The 16,164-nt window shown below is 44.9% G+C and overlaps 1 long non-coding RNA gene across 1 annotated transcript in view; it reads left to right on the top strand.

Annotated features, from left to right (window-relative positions):
* The window catches only part of LOC118166465, a 21,741-nt gene extending 5,577 nt beyond the window's left edge, over positions 1-16,164 (top strand). The window contains exon 2 of the long non-coding RNA XR_004750514.1: positions 15,231-16,164. This is a non-coding gene — a long non-coding RNA (uncharacterized LOC118166465). The remainder of the gene's footprint in view (positions 1-15,230) is intronic.

Raw genomic sequence — 16,164 nt, 5'->3', positions numbered from 1 at the left:
CCTCTCCTCTCCTCTCCTCTCCTCTCCTCCAGAAGGTTTAAAGAGGGGCTGTAGGAGTGATCCAAGGTCTGAAAAATATGTTTTGTCACTGTATGGCAGCAACGCATAAGATGGTTATGGGTGAGATGCTAGTTATCCTACTCACATCTTCACGAAGAGGACATCGCTGCTGCCCAGTGGCTTTCTAGTCTACCAGGAAGCTCTTCAATCCAGAGGCAGAAGAGGTGAACCTTGTGATAAGAGCTATGTAGCTATGCTGAACATGCAATATTTGCAATATATTACCTAAAGGGATAACTGAGTCCACACTGCTTGAAGTGTAGTGAGTATGTACATATAAACTGGAGAGGTTTTAAAAATGTAAGCTATAGGCTAAGCTTTGCACTTGATGCAGGATTTACTGTATGATATTTTCTTTTTTATTTTATTTATTTCATTTCATTTCATTTCATTTTTTATTTTATTTTCTGTGTGGTAAGCTGGACTGAACACTCACACAGGAGCCCTCTGGCTGTAATACCTTTGATTCTTGGTTAGGTGTCTGACTTTCAGAAACATCGATGTACCTCTTGGTGGGAGCTGCTGGGTGCCTGGCAGTCACGCATATTGGCTTGGATGCACTCCACTGTAGACTGAGAGGCTCAGTTTTATAAAGAACAATTTTATTGAAAATTAAAAACCTCAGCCTGAAACTGTCAGCCCAGCCCCAGCGGAAGTACTACGTTACTCAGGGCCAGTGCCTCGCTGCCTTCCTCCCGCTAAGACAAGATGAAAAATCTGTCTCCACTAACCTGCAGGGAGGCTTACCCGCACTGTATCAGCTTTTAGAGTGACTCCGGAGCTGTCAAGGCCATGGACAACTCTTCCATTGACTTCAGCAGGAGCAGATATGGGCTTCTGCACTGCAGGGATGTGAGATGTATGGGAGGTTGAATAGCTGGAGAAGGAGCTGAAAACAAACCTCAACTCTTTCTCCATCTGTGAGCCAATTTACTGATTTATGCAGAGTTGCACTGGCAGCTGGTCTGGCTCCACCCCAGTCTGAACTCATCCATCACTGAAAACAGTAAAAATCCTCCCATTTGTTTCTTTCAGACCTGTCTGTGTCTCGAGGTTGTTCGTGTGGTCAGGAGAGGGGTTGTGCCTAGAAGTGGACATGAGGTCCAGTCCCTGCCCTGCTTACACTTCTCTTGTGGGTTGTTCCTAAAGTGCTTGTGGTCTCCATGGGTGAGCAGCAATAGTTACCTTCCTTGCCCCAGCCCACCACCTCGCTGGCCTCCCTGTGCCCTACAGCAACAGGAAGACACCCAGCATCACGTTAGCTCGAACTTTTCCTCCTTTAGCTTGTCAAGGCATCGCTCCTGCTCTCTGGTCTGTGAGAGCAAGCCAATATTCCTGGTCAACCTCCAACACCGCTCCCTTCCAACCCTGCTTGGTTCTCTGCATGGCTCTTGGCCAGCCCTGGAATGCAGGTGGATGAGATGGTCTTGGATAAAGCTGTCGTCTTTGTGGATATGTTGAGGCAGAAATATAACAAAACAAAACTAAACAAAACAAAAAAAAAAAAAAAGGAAAAAAAAGGAAAAAAGGATGAGGTGTGAGGACACTGAAGTCTTTCACTTAATATTTTTTGGCTCCAGAAGAAGGACAGCGGACGTTAAATATAACGTAGGTAGAGTTACTGCAGTCTCTATTTTAGTTCAAACCTATGTATTTTGAATAGAAGTTTACTTTTGTGGGTGAGGGCAAAACAAGCACTAGTCTGCCAGATTTTTTAATGGTGGCTGTTGAGTGTGGTTTGCAAGGTCCCGAGAATCCTCAATGACTCTTAGTGGTTACAGTAAAGAGAGTGCCATTAGAGGCACATTTATTATAAACTCTCTAGTCGTATGCTTTGGGTGTAAAAGAGCTTTTACTGGTGAAAAGGGAAGAGTACTACCACTAAGAACTTAATTTACAGGACCTAAGTACACATCTCCAGTGGGCAGTCACAATAATGAAGCAGAAGTCTCAGGCTTGAGGTAGTAGAGGATTCCTAGAGAGTCTCACCTTCATGAAGGAGGTCTTATTGCATGGTGAAGTTCATAATTTTCTGTTGTTGGCCATTCATCAGAAGGTCTGAATTTATTAATAGAGTAAATCAGTAGTATAACTCAGTATTTTTCATTTTAGCAGCTTGTTTCTGGTTCAGTTTGGACTCCACATTGGGATATATTACTCCACATTGGGATATATTATATATATATTGGGAGTCATGCAGGGTCAGAGGAATAAAATAGAATGACTATGGGAAAGTCAAAATAAATAAATAACAGTAGTAATAATAACAAAAAAGAAGCAGGTTGACTGCAGAGTGGTCCTACCATTGGTAAACCAACCCAGCTTTTGGCAGTCCACAACTGAGAACTAAAGGTTGAGTTTGGTCTGTGGTTTTGGTAGCTCTGCCGGAGTTATCCACTTTAGTATTTTAACCCTATTGTGATTTTTTCTGTTCACAACAATGAGTGTCATAAGTAATTTGGGATAGAAAAACTCCTTTCTGTTTGTTTTAAACTCACTGCCTAATTGTTTCATTAGTTAATCTCTGGCCCTCGATGAGAAATGGTACATAATTATTTTCTCTTCATCTTCTCAATGCAACTTGTGACTTCACAGACGTCATTCAGATTGCCTCTCTCTTTTTTTTTTTTTTTTTTTTTTTTTTTTTTTCCCAAAATGAACAGTTTTAACCTATTTTGGCTCTTCCTTTCTGGAAACTCCTCCCTGTCTCTGGTGCCTTGTTGCCCTTTACTGTAACTGTTCTCATTCTGCTATATCCTATATGAGATGGGTGCACTGGAGCTATGTTCAAAAGTTTTTTATATTTTCTGAACGCTTTTCCTACTAGTTTTTAATTTTCTCTTTGTCTTTTTGATCCCTGTAGAGCAGTAAGTTCTCATTTTAACAAAACCATGAACAGTAACTCCAGGATCTTATTTCCAACAGTAGCAGCTCACGCAATGTTCATTACTTTGCACCTATCCTTAGGATTTTTTTATTTTTTTTTTCTCATTACTTATATTACTCTGAATTTTGAGTTCCATTTTATTGAAGAATCACTTAGCATTCTAAGTCCTGATTTATTTTTTTTTTCTTCACAGTTGTAATTTGAAATATTTTAGATGTTTCAGTATCATCAGAAAATGTTGTCACTTTGCTTTTCAGTTCTTATAACTTGTCTACAGTAAGTATATGTGTTGAATATCAGAGGTCCTAGCAGCACGAAACCTCATCCAGTCCTGCACACTGGCTGCCTTTGTCAGGTACATGGTCATTTATTTGTTGTTTGGTCTCCTACTTTTAACCATCTGTTGAGACAATGAGAGGACTTTCTTCCTTGTTCAGGAATAACATAATAGGTTCCAGCATTTGGAAATCCAGGTAGACCGTATTACACAGATCACTACCCCCACAAATCCGTGACACCCTCGGATGACTGGTGATGACTAAAAGCAATACCTGTCTCTTACTCATTAAACCTTGCTCCATGATATGTCTACTCTTCTTTTTTAGAACATTTATCACTTTGCCTTATACAGAATCACACTTGTCTCTGCTTCTTCAGTGAGCTGTCTCTGGAAACTGCTATTTCATTTTGCATCATGTTTACTGCTTCTATTCTTTTGACATAGGCTGATTTAAACAGCAGGTTGGCTCTGCACTGTGGAAATTCAGCGATTTCCTCTTTGGATTCCAATAGAGCTCTTGGGTGAATACCATCTGGTCCTGTAGATTTGTCTTATTCACTTTATCAGTTTGTTTGAAAATCTTTTCTACTGACGCTTCAATTTGAGATATCTCTTCGGACGTGCTCCCAGTAAGGAAAGCTGCAGTGTGGGATGCTTCTGAAGTATTTGTTTGACTTTGCTATCATGAGATAATATTTCTTGAGTGCTCAGCTATCACGTACAGATCATCTATTAGCCGAGCCAGTCCTCTGGCAAACTACTTTCTTTGGGTGTGTTCGGAGCAGTTTTTATTAATAGATTTTAGAGCTTTAGGAAATTGTTCTTCAGAATGATTTTAAATATATTTATAGTAATTTTAGCATTGGCTAGCCTAAGTGTATGTCTTTTCTCTATTTCCTTTTTGAACATCATTCTCATATTTTACTTCTAATAAACTTTATTTTGGTGTTTAACAATTCTGTGTTTTAGGGATCCTTTAAAGCCTTGTGCTTTTTCTTCTCCTTTTTTTTTTTTATATATATTTTTGTTGTTGTTGTTTTGGGATATATATATCAACATTTAGCACTGAAAATGTATGTTTAAAATAGACTCTGTACTGAAATAATTTAAATCCTATCTTTCCCTTTCAACTTCCTTTCAGTACAGCTCTTCATTTTTATTTTTTTTTAATTTTTTTTTTTTTGTTACTGCCTGTCAGCATCCTACAAACAGAGAAAAAGCTCCACTACTTAATGTATGAAAGATGTGATTGGTAACACATATGTCAGTTCACTGCAGGACTTGGTTTAGTACTAGTCAGTAAATGTGTCTTCCTAGGTTTAATCTGATATAAAATATAAACACTGCCAAGAATCAAGCCATTTCTGCAATAAAAATTCTCTACCTTGGCCTCCTAACACATTTCACACCACATAAATGAATGCTCTGTGGACATTATCATCTTTCTGACAGTACTGTCTGTGAATTTCTGACATCTACACTCATCGGTGTCCTAGTGAACAGAGTGGCAAAAAGAAAAAGAGAAAGTAGTGACAGGCTGAGGTACAGCAGTTGACCCTTGATAGAGACTTCAAAGTCTGTCTATAAAGCCTAGAAGGTTGGGAGATATTAATACATTGTCAAATATGAAGCTTCCTCAGAGTGGGAGATTACCTTCAGGCTTGCCTTACCTGTTTTATTTGCTATTATACATACAACCAAAGTCTTCACTACTGTTTTTGAGCGGTCTTGGGTGTAAATGTTAAGCTAAACTCTTTCCTCCAGCCTGCTGGGCCATCAGCTTCATAGGTACTGCTCAGCTCAGTCTCTGTCCAGGACAAAAGAGGACCAGGCTTTCTGGTTGAATAGGGAGTGCTCAAAATGGTTGTCAACACCAGGAAAACAACTGCATCTAACAATCTTCAGGAGCTAAAAAAATGGTATTTTCTGTGGCTGACCCATGTGGCACGTGGTATAGATCTGCTGGTTATCAAACAGTTAATGACACTGCTAGTCAGCCATGCCCTTTAACCAGGTCCCTGCTTTATTAAGGGGTGTCAGTAAGGGGGTCAGGCTCAGGCAGGACTCAAAAGAAATGAATGAGGACAACTGTGGTCAATGGATGGGAATCTGAAGAACACAGTGGTCCAGAAAAGTGAGATAAAAGGTGAGAAATTTGCTCAGAATCTATGCAGGAGCTATTCCAAGAACAAAATCAAAGCTTAGCCTGGGATTTTGTTGAAGATTAGGAAGTGCAGTGTCACAGGATAGGATCTAGGACAAGGAATAGACAGAATGGGAGGTCAGGCAGATGGGGATCAGAAACCAGGGCTCAAAGGCAGCTGAGATAAGGCTAAGAAGATACAACCACAACCCAGAAAGATAGTGAAGGCAGAGAAGAATGGGAAGCACTCTTTGAGTAGTGACTGGTTGGGGCATACCACCAATCAAACTTTCAAGAAAACTCTCCAGGTGCTTGAGCAATATATTTTTCTTAATTTTATTTATTTATTTGTTTGTTTGTTTGTTTTCTGGCTACAGGACAGGAAATTCAGGCTGAAGTCATCACTGGTATGGAAAACATTTTGGGATATAGCCAGAGTGCACAGGAGACACAGTGACGCAGAGACTGCAGGTCCTATGAATAACTCTGAAAATTAGCTGTAAGTAGTCCCTAGCAGAACTTGCCTATGTTTGTTAAACACATTGATAACCATGGTGTCAGTGGTGTTGCCCAACACAAAATTAGCAATGGTGTTCTCACATGTCAGAGTTTAGGTAAATTATCTCATTAATGAAATTTCTTAGCTTCTCTAAATGTAATTAAACTAACCTTTTCCTAGGTGTACTTTTCTTGGAAAGTGCCCACTGCTGATTGAGTGCTTGTTCAGAAGAAGAGCATCTTCCAGCAAAGCTGTAGAAAGCATGTTGCTAAATAAAGTCTTGCACTTTTAGTTATGACCCAAAACCATCTTTCCATTGGTTTTTAGAGGCTTTTGGATTGAGCCTCACATGCAGATTTGCCAGTACTGTCAGATGAAAAATAGTGGAGGATATGAAGTGCCAGATGGCATTAGGTGAAATTTATTGGGTTTGGAGGTAACACAGAAACCCTAAGCTGAATGGACCCAGAAATTCTGGCTGCTGAAGTGTGACTCCCCATCTGCAGTGAACATCAAGGTGGCTTGAGTAAAGGTCAGGGACCAATATTACCATTCTCTGTTTCACTGGTGGCTTATAAAATATTTTAGGATGCGCTGAGTGGGCTGTATAGGAACAGACTGACTAGTTTAGCAGATGTCACCATGAGAAGAATGTGTACCATGATCTGTTGTCTAGTCCTTTGATAGCTGTTCAAAGAGCAGGCAGGAAATTGCAATGCTGAAACATAAATTGGGTATTAACACAACAGAAAGAACTGATAATGTTTCTCTTTGTGATACCAGGCTAAACTGACCAAAAAGCAAATCTTAGCCAGCCTGAAACAGGAGCCTATTGAAATATGCAGTGTGGACCTGAGTCCAGTTTTCATGTGGACATTTTTATTCTTGTGCTTTCCACCCCCTTTTAGCAGAGCTAAACATGATGTGCAGTCAGAAAAGAAACTGAGGTGCTTTAATTTTAGCATTCACCCTAACTTACAACCATTTTCTTGCTACCAATCACTCCTAATGAGATTTAGAGACCCTGATAAATTCCTGAGAGACTCATTTGCTTTTAAATCTGCAGGTACATATCTTTATAACTATTAAATGTAGTGACAATCATGATGGAAATGGGGTGGGAGGAAAGCCACAGAGACATTATGAGGATCTATTGCTGAGCTTACCTGGAAGGAGGGTTAAAAAAAATATTTTTTTAAAAGTCCAGTTGACAGTATTCCAAGCTATATCTGAAATTGTTAGCATGCACTGAGCTTTGCTAGGCAAAAAAAGCATTTCCAGGGCTGTTTAAAAATGTTTACCTCTCAAATGTTTTCTGACAGAAAATGCCATTATGGATTAAGCATTTTTTTTTGAGAAGTGTCTGTTTTCAGCATGAAATTTCAGATGTTTACTGAAGCTTTTCAGCTAGAAGCAGAAAGTTTATTTTCAGCTTTTTTTTTTTTTTTTTTTTTTTTTTTAACTAAAAGATAGGGGTTTTAAATTCTGTTTTATTTTGTAGAAGAAGGAAGCTCTTTTTTTCAAACCAGCTGTAGTTCATTCACTCTTCCAGATGGAGAAGAGCCCGATCAATGTCATTTTGAAGTGTCAAGCTCTGTGTGAACGCTGGAACCCCTTAGTCGGGTCCTGGCTAGATAAGTTTCACTCATGCCTGTCAAATGGCTTAGCTCCTTGCCATGGGAAAGACAAAAGGAAAACACAACATGCATGAAACTTTTCATAACAATTTCTGACAGGGTCCTAAAGCTTCTCAGAGATGAAAGTATGCACACACATTAAACGCATGACTGCCTTTAGCATAAACCATTTGCACTCATGAGGTCTCTTTGAGCATTCCTCTTTCCTAAAAAATGGACCCCACATACCTTGTTATGTGAACAGGGAAGGAATATTGCCTCAGGTGACAGCTCTAACCCTTTCTGGGGCCACATGACTGTCACCTCCCTGGTCTGCTGAGCACGGCTGCTTTTGGTGCCTGGTGCTGGCAAGCTAGTTTGTTTGCAAAGGAACATGGCATTCTGGTGTCTGCCCATCTCTGAGCACATGGACTAAATTGGGGTGATCAGTGGACCCCAAATCAGGCTGCCTTGAGCCACAGGGCCTTAACTTTGTAGTGCAGCCCTTGGTACATGGTTGAGATACGGCCTGAGCAGGAAACCAGGCCCACTGAGTGATTCTCAGGCTCGATGGTGGAGACTCGCTGCTTCATCTATCACAAACTCTAGGCATCTGCTGGGTGCTGGTGCTCAGCCGGTTCTTCCTCTTCAGCGCCAAACCCCATGAGAGATAGATGAATGAGAAAATGAGTTTGGCAAGCTTGGTACTGGGAGAATTTGAGCGTATCTTCCTCCTTGGAGACAGGGGTTTGCGCAAGGCACAGGGCTGTGCAGTGTCTGTGGGGAAGGAGAAACCCAGCTCTGCAAAGAAAATAAAGGTTTTGCATGTCCTTGTATGGTTTTGGGCATGGTTACATTATTTGTGATGCTTCAGGTGAACCAGAGCTGGGGCTTTTCAGGTCTTAACATTGCTTCAACAATGTGAGCTCCTGACTGGAGCTGAGCCTCCAGCCTTGAGGCTGAGCAGTTGAGAAGTGCCTGAGAGAACGGCTGCTCCTTTCTCCTGTTGCCTCTCCCACCCTCGACTCAAACATTGACCCTCCCCAAAACACCAACTGTCTCACAATGCTGCGCCCGAGTGTGGGCATGGGGTCCCAACCATGCAGTGGCACCATGAGCCCAAGCACTCAGCAGAGTTTGGATGCATCTCCACGTTCGGACGTCTCGCAGCACTCAGATTCATTGTTTGATCATTTGGTTCCACAAACAACTTGCTCCCTCAGCAGGAGGAATTATCCTTTTTCCATCAGTTGATTTTGGATCTTCCCACCGTGAAGTGATCCAAGCAGTGAAGAGCTTGTTAATCCTGTTAGTGCTGGACCGTTCTGAATACACTGACTCACAAGGTAGCAGTTGTCACCACTGAAAGTCTCAGCACAAGAAAGAGATGTTTTAATTTGTGCTCCTAGGGCTGCCAGTCAGCCTCTGCTTCTCTTCTGAGGTCCCGCACGGCGGTGTCATGGAGGGACCCTCCGTGGTGCTCTTGCTTGAGGGCTCCACAGGCAGCACCACTTGGCTCTGCAACGTGCAATCCTCTTGGCCACCGACGTGCTGGCTCTCCAGGGGGAGCTGGTAGAAGCGATGTGGGAAGCTCAAACCTGAAGTCATGCTTCCCTGCTTGCCAGAATGAATCACTAAATCATCTGTGCTCAGGCTGTGGCCAGCTTTAAGCACCCGTGGAAAGGGAGAGTTCACTCTTCTGCCTCCATGCAGCCACACAGGGCCAAATCCTAGCCTGGTGCAACTCCAGTGGTTTTACACCAAGGTAAAACCTTGTTTTTTCACTCTTTTCAAAATGAAGCTAAAAGTTTTGTTTTGTTTTGTGTTGTTTTTATTTTTTTTTCCCTTCAAAAGTGCTTCCACCAAAGTTTCTTGAAGTTACTTGATAGCGTCCCTTTCTGGAGGGGGCGCTTGCTTTGTCTGAGCATCTACCAAGACACTCCTTCCCCTTTGAGCCCACTGTAGCCATGTAGAGTGAGAAGGGCAGAGAGAACAAGAAGGAGGTCTCTGGAAGCAATGGGCCCTACCCCTTCGATATAGGTGGTCTTTTGTCCCTGCTACCGGATGATCTGCCAGGAAATGTACCGTGCCCATTGAATTTGAAGTTGGGCTGCCACAGCTGGCTACGGGTGAGCTAAAACTGTCAGACCTGGTTTTGGTTCCTGTTGGGTAAGCCTTCTGGCGAAGCAAAGGACAAACTTGTTGAAAAGACAGTTTTGTTTAGATTGAACAACTTCCCTAAGCACAAGTTCCTTCAGCAAAGCCAAAGATGGTGGCAAGTGGTATCTGGCAAGCAGAACTTTTGGTTGATTCTCTCATCTCATTTCCTTTTTTGGGTGGAAACAAAGTGATCTGCCTTTTTTTATTTTTTTTTTTCAATTACTGAGACTCAGGAAAGCCATCTTTAATGCCCGGCTGCAAAGGTGGAAAGGATCAGCAACAACAAAACATGCAAATACCCCAACAGGCTCTGAATGCCAAAATACAGAAAAATGGCTCAAGGTGTAGAATAACCACAATTGGCACATGACTTATTGATTACACCCGTCATATGATCAGCCCTTAGCTAGTTATAAATATTATATTAGAAGTATTAGTGAAACCAGATGGGCTGCAACCAGTCCAGAATGTGGTGAGCCTGCGGCCTGAAATAAAGAGGAAAGAAGCACAATGATTTGGCATTAAAAATCATCTTTGTGCTAGAACCAAGAACTGATGAAGAAAAAGAAGAAAAGTCACAAAGCCGGCTGTGCTATGCACATGATGCCTGGGAAATCATTTTTCTGAGTCCCAAGGCATCAAAATTTATTTCCCAAGAGCCTGCAGTCCCTATTGGACCTTTCATCCTGATTTTAACTAGCTCTGTTAATGAGTCAGATTTTGCTTGTTTTGGGTCAGCAGTGAAAGAAAATAGAAAATGTGAAGACCATCACTTTGCCTGTTGTGTGTCTCTTCCACAGGGGTTGGACATGGCAGGAATTTTCCTGCAAGTCTTGCAGGGCTGGTGTTTATCAGAATCACAGAATGGTTGAGGTTGGAAGGGACCTCTTGTGGTCATCCTGTCCAATGCCCCTACCAAGCAGTGTCACCAACCAAGCACAGAAGGGCTTCCTGATGATGATCAGAGGGAACCTCCTGTGCTCCAGGTTGTGTCCAGTGCCGCTTGGCCTGGTTCTGGGCACCACTGCAAAGAACCTGGCTCCATCCTCTTTGCAGCCTCCCTTCAGGTATTTATAGACTTGGATGAGATCTCTCTGAGCCTTTTCTTCTCCAGGCTGAACACCCCCAGCTCCCAGCTTTTCCTCAGACCAGAGGTGCTCGAGGCCCTCTTGGTGGCTCCCTGCTGACCCAGTATGTCCATGGCTCTTTTGTACAGGGAGGGCAAGAAGTGGATCCAGCACTCCAGGTGTGGCCTCACCAGTGCTGAATAGAGGGAAAGGATGAGCTGTTGGTGATACTTGCCTAAAGCAACCCACTAGCCTTCTTTGAAGCATGGGCACACTGCTGGCTCATGTTCAACTTTGGGCCCACTCAGGGCACAAAGAGCAAATGAGAGAAGAGGTAAATGCAGCTTTCTCCATCAATGCTTCTTTCCCTGACCCCTCCAGGTTTTGTCCCACAAATCTGAGAAAGCTTTAGTCCCCTTATACTCAGTGTCTGCTGCAGCTTTACCTCTGGGTGCTTCCTGTGGCTTCAGGCACCCCCCAGCAACTTCACATCTCACATTGACCCTCCCCACGTTATCTCCTTTCCAAGAAATCAGTGCCAACCTCAAGCATTGTGGAAGACCCCAAATGTTAATTAGCTACATCAGGAGACCTTCAGAGCCACCTCACCTCAAGGGGCTGACTGGAGAGTGTCGGGAGCAAGGGGCACCCCATGCACAATGGGGTGCTGAGGTGCAGGAAGGCCATGGGGCCGTGCAGCAGAGGCAGGAGTCTGCAGAGCCAGGCTGGCCTCGCTCAGCATTCACATCAATCCCTGCTGCAGAAGAGCTCGGGGCTGCCAGCAGGGAGGCTAATTTATCACCACGCTGGGGAACGGAGCGGTCTGCCGTACGGCGTCCGAGCGCTGTTGCCGGCTGTTAATAGCAGGCCGGCTCAGGGTCGCGCAGGTGCACGCCAGGCCCCGTGTGACTCCCCGTGGCCACGCAGCTGACAAAATATGCCCGGCATCTGGTGCTGTCCTGGCGTCTGGGCCTCCAGGCTGGCACGCCAGCCCTGCACAGCCGGTGCCTCCCTGAGCGGCCGGAGCGGGATTATTACACAAACATATGGAGGTGGCCGGAGCGGATCCGTGCCAGGGACGGATTTGGCCTCATCGTGCAAAACAGCTCTCGATCGTGCCTCCGACCTCGTTTGTGAGGTCCTCACCAAGCTCTCCCGTGCCTGCGGCTTGCCTCTGTCCAGCTTTTTTGCTCCAGCCAAGCCGTGCGTCACCGTCCTGCATGGTCCTCTGGGGAAGCCTCGATGCTCTCTCCAGTTTCGGTCCCCAGGCAGGTCCACCTGTTGTCTCTTGTCCCCTTCCAGCCTCACTGAAAGGCTCATGGAGATTGTGGGGCTTGGGGGCTTGCTGAAGGGCTGGTTGTACCCATCCTGCTCAAGCCATCATGGGGAAATTAGCTGAAGACTTAAAAATCAGCTTATGTTGCACAGCTGAGCTCCTGGGTCAGATGGCTTTAGATTTTGCACTTGCTTTGGTTGGGTTTTTAAGAGCTGTATACATTTGTGGCAATGCATGGATAGAAATGACTAATAATAGGAAAGCATGTGCTGGGTCTGTGTCCACTCCTTTCTGTCCCAAAAAGGAACGGGCTCTCTCCGAGAGCCCTAACCTTGTCTTGAAGGCCAGGACAACATGCTTTGCTGATGAGGTGGCCTGAATTTCATCACCCTCATATCACTTCTGGTTCTTGGCAGACGAGAGTCCGCTGCTTATAATACTGCTTACCTCTTTAAAAGGTCTCCTCATCTACACATCTCAAAGGGCTTTAAAAAGAAGTCAAGATCACTTTTTCCATGTTCCAGATGGGGAAACTGAGGTACAGGAAGCAAAAATGATTTGCACAAGCAACACAGCAACACTTGAGACAGAAGCAGAGAAGGGCTCTCTCCTGTCCATCTCCAGCAGGTGACCTGCCTGGTGCTGCAGCCCTGGAGTACAGGACTGGATGGGAGAGCTTACTGTGACAAGTATCTTGCTGGGTTATTGAGCGTGTCCACTCTATTTTTCCTCACTGCCCATCAGTGCTCTTCTCGAACCACATCAGAAGTCCTCCCAGGATGCAGGAGGTGCTTGCGGGTAGGTGACAAGGTACCACGGCAATGTGGCCATTATGGCATCTGGAGAGGTTGTACATGCTGGATGCTCTGACATGATCCTTTCTGCAAGGAGAGAAAGCCAGATTAATCATCTAGAAAAGAAGTTGGGAAATGTTCTTTCCCCTAGACCATTGTAGAGAACTTAGGTATTTTATTAAATAATTGTTCAAGATACAGTGAAACCAAATCCCTTTCATGAGTTTGCCATGCATGCACATTGCAAGAGAGAGTCTCCTGCTCTTGAGAGCAAAGAAAGACTCAGCAAGGAAAAGAAAAAGTTGCAATATCCATCTGACAGTACAAAGATCTGGGGCAGGGACCTTCTCAAGATCACACAAGAAAGTAGTGACTGACCTGGGAATGCAATTCATTTTAACTAAAGCCCTTGTCCAGTGATTAAATGACCATCTCTTGTTCCAAATATGGTTCTTTTAAGATGAACAGAGAAGCAAAAAAGAAGAGTGATGGACAGCTGGCATACTGAGTGCTTTTAGGTCTGTTCCGTAACACAGTTGGATCAAGATCCAAAGCCAGAAGGAAAATATAATAAGAAAGGAGTCAATGAAAAGACAAGAGTGATCGTGCTATGGTCGTGTTTGCTGGAGCAGCTGCTCTGAAAGCCAGGAGTAGCAGAAAAGCTGCATTTCAGGTGGGGAATGAGTCCTGAGATAAAGCTGCTCTTCAATGCCTGATGGTCTCCAAGCTTGGGTGGACTGGTGGCAGGCACTGGGCACCATGGCACGGCAGTGCGAGGACAGCTGCCAGGTCAGGGGGCAACGGCAGAGCACAGGTAGAGCCCCTGGTGGGATTACCACCAGCAGAAAATTTGGACCAATACCCTCAAGAAAGCCCAAGGACTTGGAACCAAGAGGTGGTCAAGAGCTTCTCGAGTTTGTCACTTGATTGCCATCATTGGCTGTATTGCACATGCAGTGAATTTTCTCCTTCTGAATGCCTCTGCATATGTGAGACCCCTCTCAGGAGACCTCTCAGGGATCCCAACCTGCTGATCATAGCTGGGATCTGCCTCCAAAAACATATTCTTTCTCTCTGATTTCTTCATGGGTTGATCAGGTTACCTACATGGAGGATGACCTCTGAACAGTATTGAACCCCATGGATTCGGGGCCATGCTTCCATGGGAGCTCCTCTCCATCTCATATTTGGGTTTTACCCACTTGGATGAAGGGGGACAGTGGTGAGGGCAATTTTATTGTTCTTTTTCACCTCTGGTGAAGTGCCATGGTTGACATCAGCACATGATGTGCTGCGTTCAATTTCCTTTATTAGCAAAAAGGGCAAATCCCTAACAAGGGTGGCTGCAGTGAGCCGGGCTTGCTGGCAGCCCTCCCTCCCTGGGTTTTGCAGCCTGGTACTCTGCACAAGTGATAGAGGCATGAAAAAATACAGAAAAAGTGCCTGTCAGGGCTTTGCCTTCCCCGTGTCAATGTGATTTTTTCAAAATATTATTTTCTTTTTGTATTTCACTTACTTTCTGCACTCCTGTAAGCAAGTTAACCTTGAAAAAACGATTGCCCCCCCAAAATATAAGCAAAATCTCATCTCTGGTGTTTGGTATTTGTTAGTGGAAGATAAAAATATTTCTTCTGTGTGGAGGGTATTTTCAGAGGTGCTGGCACTGTTGTCCTTTCCCACTGCCTCATCCTTTCCCTGCCCCAGCAGACCCTGCACGTGGTGCCGCATCTTCTGCTGTGTGCGGCCGCGGGCCGGATTCAGCCCCATCTGTCGAAACGCGACTTCTTCTGCCAGATGTCACCGCTGCACAGCCGCACAGACCGAAGGATATTCCTGCAGGAGCGTGCCTCTCAGAAATACCATTCTCCAGCAACCCCCGGCCCCGAAACTGCTAAGGCTCTGTTTGCCTGGAAAAAGAAAAAAAAAAAAAAGGCAAAAAAAAAAAAGGCAAAAAAAAAAAAAGCAACACACACACACACTCACAGACACACACACATGAAAAAAATCTGAAGGCATCCAGTTGCTCCTGGGCAAATTGCCAGTGATTGAGTGACCTGCTGCTTCCCCAATATTGCATTCCGCTGGCATGTCTTTAGCCCTGGCTGACGCCAGCCATCTAACTCACCCCCAAAGCAAACATTTCCAGTTGGCACCGCTGCCTTGTTTTTCTGAAGAACCGATTCATGCTTCCCTTAAAAAGTTTTACTATATCCATTTTATTTTTTTATTTTTTTCTGGTGCGGGGAGCCACCAGGGAACGGCTGCCGCTTCAGGGATTTCTCCTTAAAATAAAATAAAATAAAAGAAATGAGAGAGGAGGGGGGACTTTTTTTTTTTTTTTTTTTTCCACCTCCCTTTTTAGTGAGCATGATAAATCCATTCAGAGCGCTCCTTGTGCGTGAGTGTGGAAACCTTCTGCTAAAAGAGTTATTCTGTTCTCATTCACAGATAATTGCTCCCCGAGGGGCCGGGGAGAGAGCGAGGAGGAGAGACTGATAATCCAGGAGGACATGGATACAAATATCAGGCCGCGGCGCTGAGTGCCTACTTAATTTATTGGGAACGAGCTGTTACTCAGCACTTTGCAGGATTAGGCCCGCTGTAATTCTGTTATTTAAGGAGACACCGAGCCCAACGACGACAACAACCCACCCGGGGCCGTTGCGGAGACGGGCGGCGTTGGAGAGGGAGCACATGCTGGTTTATTTTTTACACTATGGAAAGAATGAGCTTTTAGGACACAAAGTCCTGGCGGCCGGCGAGGGGGTGGCGGGAGGGGAAAGAGGGGACAGCCTGGCTCCGGGCTGACGGACAGACCCAGGTTAGGGCCGCTGCCCGGCCAGCCGGGATGATGTATGGCAGCAGGGGGGCTTCCCAAAAGGGCATAGCCTCGCCGCCTGGCAGGTAGGTGGGTGGCAGCACCCAGCACCCCATCGTGGTTGGGGACAGTCCGGACCGCCACTGGTGCCTGCTGGCCCTGCTCCGAGCTGTGTGTTATTAATTATATCTAATTGCGTAGAGTGCCAGCCGCTTGCCCGATGGGCTGCTCTTACCAGGACTTCATGCAGGGGTGAGAATTCAGCTGCCTTCCCCCTTCAAACCTTCTTGGCATGCATCATGTGTCCCCCAAACTCAGTGTTTCCAGCAGGATGCCAAACAGCTTGAACGGGATAAAGGAAGGAGTCTTCCTGTTCTTGTCTTCACATGGATGGCTGAGGGAGGCAGGGACCTCTGGAGGTCACCTGGTCCAACCCCTATTCAAGCAGTGTCACCTAGAGCAGTTTGCCCACCCTCTGGTCTTGATGGACCCCGTCTTCCGTTCTACAATTCCTGTGATATTTGACCCATTTGTCTGCATTTTCACTGACCATTTGGAAAAAAA

The sequence above is a fragment of the Oxyura jamaicensis genome, chromosome 4, assembly GCF_011077185.1.
Source record: "Oxyura jamaicensis isolate SHBP4307 breed ruddy duck chromosome 4, BPBGC_Ojam_1.0, whole genome shotgun sequence".
NCBI classification, from domain to species: Eukaryota; Metazoa; Chordata; class Aves; order Anseriformes; family Anatidae; genus Oxyura; species Oxyura jamaicensis.
The sequence above is the reverse complement of the archived record's forward strand: the minus strand, read 5'-3'. Positions and strand labels throughout refer to the sequence as shown.